Here is a 9116-nt window from a genome sequence, read left to right as displayed (position 1 = left end):
ACGTTTGTCAAAGAGAGAAACCACGACATCACCGTCGATGGAGCAAAATAAATATAGAAACAATTGTCGAGCCGTCATCTGAGGATCATAACTGCAGTTTGTCAAAGATCATTTAAGTGTTGTGATTGAAGTGCATATATTATATTATTTCTTATTTGGATTTGGGGGGAGTGGTGCTCTGTGGTGGAGGTGAAGTGTGAACAGAGAGTCTGGAGTCTCCTGCTGCAGACAGAGAGAGACTCTGCTGTCCTGATGTTGGTCAGGACTTCGTTCCTCCACTGAGGCTCCAGAACACAGAAGAGTCTCGACTTCTCTGAGCAGCTTTGTTTGCTCTCAGTGATGGCGGTACCAGCCGGCCCGCTGATGTAGCAGAGTGCAGTGCTCTCTCTGGGCCGTGTGGGCTGAACAGGGTTTGGAGGTAGACGGTGCAGTTCTGTTGACGGCCGTGAAGACCAGAACCATCGTCTGGAATCTGATGCGGGCCGTAACAGGAAGTCAGTGGAGGTGACGGAGGAGGCGGGTCACATGGGAGAGTTTGGGGGTGGCTGCTGGAGGAGGATGAGGGGAAAGAGAGGAACCGTTGGTGTCGTCAGCAGAACAGCGGTCAGAGAATCCATGAGACTGCAGAGCCTCGTCATCTAGTGTTAGTGCAAACAGAACCGGTCCTGATACTGAGCCTTGAGGGACACCAGTTTACAGACAGCAGGGTTTGGACAAGGAGCCGTTCCATGTGACCTGACAGGTGAGATCTGTCAGGTATGATGTGAACCAGGTTAGAGCTGAGTCAGCCGCATTTAGCATGGTTAGCATGGTTAGCATGGTTAGCATGCTAACTTCACTGATGTGTGAGTGAATGTGACGTCATAAAAAAGCTGTTATAGCCGCTAATCTCCACCAACGGAGATGATGTCAAACACATCTGGTTCTGTGTTTCATCAACGTAGACACAACAGTAGTGTCGGTCAGGTGTGTGAGTCTGTCCCAGTGTCGTCCATGACCCCAAAACCAATCAATCATCAATACAATCACACACAAACGGCTGATAACTGAACAGGAGCATCGAGACAGCAGGATTCAACTCAAAGTTCCCTGTAGCTGCTTTAATCAGCTTCATTTGTTCCTCTTCTTCTTTTTGTTTCACAGTATGTGCGCGCACACACACACACACACACACACACACACACACACACACACACCTGAGCTCTTTGTGTTGTGTCTTTTGTGTGCGCTGCAGCTGATGATGAAAATGTGATTTCTTTTGTGTTTTTCTTCCGTTTTTGTTGCAGTTTGTTGATGAAGAGACCCTGAAGACAAACAATCAGCGCCGCTGTCATCAGCACTCGCTCGTTAACTCTGCTCGTTGTCCGTCTGTCTGCACGTAAACATGTTTTGTGTGTCTCAATGAATAAATCTGTTTGTGGGCCGATCTGCTGCTGCACAATGAAAACATGAAAACATCCTTTCAGACATAACGAGTGTGTTTGTGTTCAGGCTGACGAGGATCCATCAGCACTCTGACTGTTGGGCTGTTTACTTGAATCTGTCGCACGACTTCAGGTGAGTTTTATGCAAAACTGTGTGGTTGTAAAGGACGAGACCAGAATCAGTAACGATGCTGAAGATCCTGCAGTAAAAGTACAAATACCACATGTACTAATACTCTGATACAAGTTAAAGTACTGCAGTGAACTGAAGTGAAAGTAATCATGAAAATGTTCTGCAGTGAAATGTATTCAAATCATAATTAGTGGGAAAATAAAGTATAAATACTTTAATCTGAGTATCTGTGTGACTTCTCCTCTCTACATGTGAACTTTCTCCTCCTCACAGCTTCAGAACAGCCTCGTTACTTTAGTTTGATGCATCTGAGGTGAATTCTGGATTCTTGTTATTTCCCAGCATCAGCAGACTGATGTGGACCAATCAGACGCAGCGAGACGAGACAAAGACGTAAAAGCCGTAAGAAGACGTAGACAGACAGAGAGGGAGACTGGAATGTGGAGAAAAGGCGTGTTAGTGTCTCGTATCTGCAGAGAGTTTCTGATTTTCTCTCTTTGTTGCTGCTCGGGACGCTTTACCAACCCAACATGTGTCTATTTGACGTCCTGGGAATGAGACTCAACAATCAACTGTCTTTGTGGTGCGTTCAGGAACAGCTGGGACAAATCCTACTGATTCTACCTTTAACTTTAATAGTCTTTGAATTCTATTAATATGACGTGAGCTTCAGTTAGCTTTGACCACAAATGTCCTTCAGAGGGAGACTTTTTACTCTGATACTCTGAGTACATGTCAGAGCCTGTAATCTATTACTTTACTGGAGTAAACAAGCTGTACAGTACTTCTACTTTTACCAGAAGTCTCTGACATTGTTCTGGAGGACTGTGAGGACTGTCGCTACATCGATGTTATTATGAAGCTAATTTAAGAAGAAAGAAGAACAAATCAATTAGAGCAAACACACACACGCACGCACACACCACCACACACACCACCACACACACACACACACACACACCACACACACACACACACTAACTGAACATGATTGACTTGCAGGTTGTTTTCACGCTGCAGATCAGCTGACACACCGTGACTCCTAATGGACGTCAACACAATACACACTCATTAGTCAACACTAACACACACTCCTCCCCTGTGAGACACAGCTGACAAACAGATGGACTGACCCTCCACACACACACACACACACACACACACAGTCAGTCAGTATTGTAGCAGGATAAAGAGCAGCTGTCTGTTAGTACCTGCTGTAGAGATGTTAGACACCTCCTGTAGAAGAGGAGGAGGAGGAGGAGGAGGAGGAGGAGGAGGAGGAGGAGGAGGAGGAGAGGAGGAGGAGATGACTGCATGTCATTAATCTATTGACTCCAGCATCCATTCAACGTATTAATGATCATGGCTCTCAGAGGATGTACCCTGATGGTTTAAGGCTCATGTACAGTACATGTCCACAGTATAAATGTATACTGTGTACATGTATATATGCAGTATTAATGTATCCTGTATATATACATATACAGAGAGAGTACATGTGGACAGCGTGTCTGCAGGCGGCGCTGTTCTGCCTCAGTCCGTCTCCAGCTGTCAGGTTTTGTCGTCAGCAGGTTTTCAGCTCGACATCGTCTGAGTTTCATCTGCGGCCTCGACTCACAAAGAACCCACCGATGTTTCTACGACTCCCGAGACAAAGTGGCGCTATTGAACCGGCTGACTTCCTCCTCCAGCGGCGGGCGGAGGCGAGCGTTCACACTGAAAGAGCTCATTCTGCTCTTTTCACACTCATTATTATTATAATCCAGAAAATAAGAAGGTCGACACGTCTGCAACCAGGTCACAGCTCGTCCATTAGCACACACATGACAGCTGATGTGAGGCTGTTAGAGAGAGAAGCGATCCACACACACACACGCAAGCACACACACACACATGCATGCATGCACACACACACACACACACACACACACACACACACGCACACACAAATTTGAAACTGCTAATTGAATTTCATGGCCTGTCTTTGTTACCCGCTCACCACCTTCTGTTACTGTTGTAGTGCTCTGTAACTGTGTGTGTGTGTGTGTGTGTGTGCATGTGTGTGTCTGTGTGTGTGTGCGTGTGAATGAATGAAAGTGTGTGTTTATGGTGGGGGGGTTCTCTATGAAATGGCTCTTTTGCAACAAATGGCTTTTTTCATCAGTGTGTGTGTGTGTGTAGGTAATAGACAAGCCTATATACTCCCCAACAATGGCGCCCCTCCCCCGGCGCTGCTGGAGGATCAAGGCCTTTACAGCCCATGAATTCATTACGGCTGCTTTCTGGCCGCGGAGGCGCTGCTTCGTCTTTATCGCGCTGAAATGAGCAATAAAAGAGGCTTAGGGAGGTGACGGGAGGAGGAGGGGGAGGGGGAGGGGAGGCGACGGGGGTGATGGAGGGTGGATTCATCGAGACAAGAGAGAAACTTTTGTGCAGAACGAGGAGGAGTAGAAAGGCGGGGAGTGTGGAGAATGGGAAGTGACGGGTGGCTAATCTGGGATCCATCTGCTGCTGCTGCTCGTATTCATGACCGAAACCTTTAAATGACACCAAAACATCGGACTAAATGTTTTTGGACAGGAGTCTTTGTCAGCGACACCCCGCAGCACCGGCCCGCAGCACCGGGCCCTGCGACACAAAGAGCCTGCCCCACAAAATACTTAATAATTAGATTAAAACTTCAAATAAATGAAGTGTGTGAGTGAATGGAGGCTGTAAGCTGCCTGTCGGCCTGCCTGCTGCCTGTCTGGCTCGGCTCGCCCCTCCGCCCGGACCTCCGCCCGGACCTCCACCCGGACCTCCACCCAGACCTCCACCCAGACCACGACACATGTCAACACCTTAGAAAACACATTCATTCTCTAAAAAATGCTCCAAATAAAATGAAGTCGTCTAAATGAAATCAAGGTGCCTGTTTGTTCCCAGCGGTCTGCAGCTGGAGGACATGACTGACCCTCTCTGCTGCACAGACTGCAGGAGAGACCAGGTGATGGAGGTGATGGAGGTGATGGAGGTGGTCAGGTGGCCTGTTTCTGAGTGTTTCAGCGGTGCTGGGTGAGGCTGTGCAGGGCCTTCGGCTGGTGCCGGTCCAAACACCTGCAGCACAGCCAGAGCTTGTTTCTGTGCGCTGCCCGGTGACGGTCTCCACTGGTACCTGGTTCCTCTCAGTGTCTCTTGAGTTCATGTGTTCAGAAGAGAATCCAGCTTCCCTCCTCTTCCAGTGTGACCGGACCGATCCAGTGGACCGGCTCCTCTACCACTCTCCACCCAGCCTGAGCCTCCACCTGCACCACCTGTGGAGCCACCTGCCTGCACCTGAGCCCCCACCTCTACCTGCCAGCTCTCTGTTTGGCGTCATCGTTTGGGTCAGCCCGTTCCATCGTTGCATATTTTAATCCAAACCATGATGTTCTCTGACCCGGACCGAGTGGTTCCTGTGTCTGAACAGAACCTCAGCATAAACACAGAGCTGTGCTGTGATGAGGTGCTCGTCAGGAGCAGTTCAGGGTTCAGTATCTTCAGGATGCTTTGACATGCAGCTGCGGGAGCCGGGGATTCGAACCAGGGACCTTCTGATTACTAGACGACCCACTTTACCTCCTGTAAGGTGTAAAGTGATATCAGGTCCAGACAGCAGGATGTTCTGATGGTCTCTGGGTCGGATCATTACAGAAGCCTCCTGCTGTCACACGTCTTGATAACAACACCGCTGTGACTTTCTGTCCGATCAGCCATGATGAACCTGACGGAGGACTTTCTCCACCCGGCTCAGGTTTCATCTATGTTTATATATCTGATCCGACTGAACCAGGACCGCTGCAGTCGGACCGCTGCAGTCGGACCTCAGCGTTGACACAACGCTCCAGATGTTTGAGTCAGTGTGGAGGCTGTTCCTCCGAGGTGGAGATTATAGAAGCCAGATATCTTTTTGTTTCTGTGAAACATGACGACTCGAGAGAGGACATGTTGGTGTCAGTGGAGGAGAAGACCAGGAGATCCTGTGAGGAGGAGGAGGAAGAGGAAGAGGAAGAGGAGTCATGTTTATCTGATAGAAGTCCAGCTGAATACAAACAGCCTGATTTCACCGAGAACAAAGCACCACCTCCGTCTGTGTGACACCATCACTTTAAGAGATATTAAAGTCTCCACCTCCTGCTGAGAAAACCTCCCATCAGCCCCGAGCACAGAGCGACATCATCAGTGTGTCTCTGCTTCAATCTGCTGCTGCTGAGACTCACAACAACATTATGATGCCACACAAACACTTGTGATTGTATTTATGGTTGAGCTGTCAGTCCCAGCAGGCGGCACACTCGTCTTCATCACTCTTCAACCAGATCTCATCTGGAAACATCCATCAAACATTCAATCTGTCACATCTCTTTATTAAAATGTCGACTTGTTCCTCATGTTGTTGAATTCTGTTCATAAATCAGTCAGAGAGGAAGGAAGTCAGAGAGGAGGGAAGTCAGAGAGGAAGGAAGTCAGAGAGGAAGGAAGTCAGAGAGGAGGGAAGTCAGAAAGGAAGGAAGTCAGAGGAAGGAGGTCAGAGAGGAAGGAAGTCAGAGAGGAGGGAAGTCAGAAAGGAGGGAAGTCAGAGGAAGGAGGTCAGAGAGGAAGGAAGTCAGAGAGGAGGGAAGTCAGAAAGGAAGGAAGTCAGAGGAAGGAGGTCAGAGAGGAAGGAAGTCAGAAAGGAAGGAAGTCAGAGAGGAAGGAAGTCAGAGAGGAAGGAAGTCAGAGGAAGGAGGTCAGAGAGGAAGGAAGTCAGAGAGGAGGGAAGTCAGAAAGGAAGGAAGTCAGAGGAAGGAGGTCAGAGAGGAAGGAAGTCAGAAAGGAAGGAAGTCAGAGAGAAAGGAAGCCAGAGAGGAAGGAAGTCAGAGAGGAAGGAAGTCAGATAGGAAGGACGCCATAGAGGAAGGAAGTCAGAGGAAGGAGGTCAGAGAAGAAGGAAGTCAGAGAGAAAGGAAGCCAGAGGAAGGAGGTCAGAGAAGAAGGAAGTCAGAGAGAAAGGAGGTCAAACAGGAAGGAAGTCAGAGAGGAAGGAAGTCAGATAGGAAGGACGTCATAGAGGAAGGAAGTCAGAGGAAGGAGGTCAGAGAAGAAGGAAGTCAGAGAGAAAGGAAGCCAGAGGAAGGAGGTCAGAGAAGAAGGAAGTCAGAGAGAAAGGAGGTCAAAGAGGAAGGAAGTCAGAGAGGAAGGAAGTCAGATAGGAAGGACGTCATAGAGGAAGGAGGTCAGAGGAAGGAGGTCAGAGAAGAAGGAAGTCAGAGAGGAAGGAAGCCAGAGGAAGGAGGTCAGAGAAGAAGGAAGTCAGAGAGAAAGGAGGTCAAAGAGGAAGGAAGTCAGAGAGGAAGGAAGTCAGATAGGAAGGACGTCATAGAGGAAGGAAGTCAGAGGAAGGAGGTCAGAGAAGAAGGAAGTCAGAGAGAAAGGAAGCCAGAGGAAGGAGGTCAGAGAAGAAGGAAGTCAGAGAGAAAGGAGGTCAGAGAGGAAGGAAGTCAGAGAGGAAAGAAGTCAGAGAGGAAGGAAGTCAGAGGAAGGAGGTCAGAGAGGAAGGAGGTCAGAGAGGAAGGAAGTCAAAGAGGAAGGAGGTCAGAGGAAGGAAGCCAGAGAGGAAGGAAGTCAGAGGAAGGAAGCCAGAGAGGAAGGAAGTCAGAGGAAGGAGGTCAGAGAGGAAGGAAGTCAGAGAGGAAGGAGGTCAGAGGAAGGAAGCCAGAGAGGAAGGAAGTCAGAGGAAGGAAGCCAGAGAGGAAGGAAGTCAGAGGAAGGAGGTCAGAGAGGAAGGAAGTCAGAGGGAGGAGGTCAGAGAGGAAGGAGGTCAGAGAGGAAGGAAGTCAGAGAGGAAGGAAGTCAGGGGAAGGAGGTCAAAGAGGAAGGAAAACAGACAGATTATTTTACCGTTCATTAGCACTCAGCAGAGACTCTGGTTCTGGTTCTGGTTCTGGTTCTCTGTTTCCTCTCTGTAACGTTACGTTCATGAATTAAGTCAATTTCTCCTTTTTTACAGGTCACACTGCTGCAGTCAGGTCGATCAACAGGAGTGAAGATAAATCCACTTTTTAATCCCAGAAATTAAAACCTAATCTCTGAGCTCTCCTCCCGTCGGTAAATGTCTCCGGATCAGAACCTGGTGCAACTACAGGCGCTGAGCAGCAGCTCGTGGCGAATGTCAGAATACTTTGTGTTTAATCTCAACAAACGAAACCTTCAGAACATGTTCTGTAGAATCCTGTTGACACCATCAGGAGTTCATCCACCCGTTTTCTCTCCACTCTGTATTTGAGTCCCGGCTTTTATTTAAGAACATACGATATTTGAAATGAGTATTAAATGTTTGTTCAGAGACCCCAACACATGTCTCCATCACCTCCACCTCCGCCTCCTCATGTGACAGTCAGCCAATAATCATATAATGTGAATGTTAGCTGCTGACATTACATCCTGCAGACGGGGCTGAGATGTTCTGATCCGGGTGCTTTAAGATGACCCCGTTTTCTACCAGCTGTTTTGACGCTTGTCCTCTCGTTCCTCTGAGAACCAGTCAGAGGTCAAACATGAAATAATCCTATCGTAGCTCAAACTCAACCCCACAGCTCGTCTTTATTATTCTGTGTGTTTGTCTCGTCACGTCCCTCAGACTCTGTGGATCTGTTTGTTTTGGTCTGACATCATTTCTGGATGATAAACCTCAGATACCGTGTATTTCCAGCTCTGATAGCGTTCATCATCACTATGCAGCGCTGCCCGCGTCCTCCGCAGTGTGTTGTGAGCGCGCTCAGTGGACTGAAGGAGGAAAGTTTGCAGCTCCATACATTTAGATGTGCTGGGATGAGAGTGGGCGTGTCTCCGCCGTCTCTGTAATGTGTAATGGATTCAGTCTGCAGGAGGTCACAGTAATGAGTCGTCTAAAAGCAGCAGGCTGCTGTAATACACCTGTCTGCCTGCCTGCCTGTCTGCCTGCCTGTCTGTCTGCCTGTCTGCCTGCCTGTCCAGAGCAGACATCTTTGCTCTGTTATCATGTGACCGGAGGCTGTGTGGACGGAAGATGCGTGTTTTTATATAAATAAAATCCACTTAAAACTTCCTCTCAGTGTTCAGATGTCCACATACTTTTGGCCTCGTCTGTCTCCAGTTTTCTTGTTAAATATCAGCAGCAGCTCAGTCGGTCTGAGCTCAGCGGGGGGCGAGTATTAGAGTGAAATGGTCCATGAACTGAAAGCCTTGTCTGAGTGTGCGTGTGTGTGTGACTGAGTGTGTATGTGTGTGTGTGACTGTGTGTGAGTGTGTGTGTGTGTGTGTGACTGAGTCTGTGTGTGTGTGTGTGTGTGTGTGTGTGACTGAGTATGAGTGTGTGTGTGTGTGTGTGTGCATGTGTGTGACTGTGTGTGTGTGTGTGACTGTGTGTGTGTGTGTGTGTGTCTGTGTGTGTGTGTGTGTGTATGTGTGTGTGTGTGTGTGTGTGTGGCTGTGTGTGTGTGTGTGTGACTGTGTGTGTGCGTGACTGAGTGTGTGTGTGTGTGTGTGTGTATGTGTGTGTGTGTGTGTGTGACTGTGTGTGT

The sequence above is a fragment of the Sparus aurata genome, chromosome 5, assembly GCF_900880675.1.
Source record: "Sparus aurata chromosome 5, fSpaAur1.1, whole genome shotgun sequence".
Taxonomy (NCBI): Eukaryota; Metazoa; Chordata; class Actinopteri; order Spariformes; family Sparidae; genus Sparus; species Sparus aurata.
The sequence above is the reverse complement of the archived record's forward strand: the minus strand, read 5'-3'. Positions refer to the sequence as shown.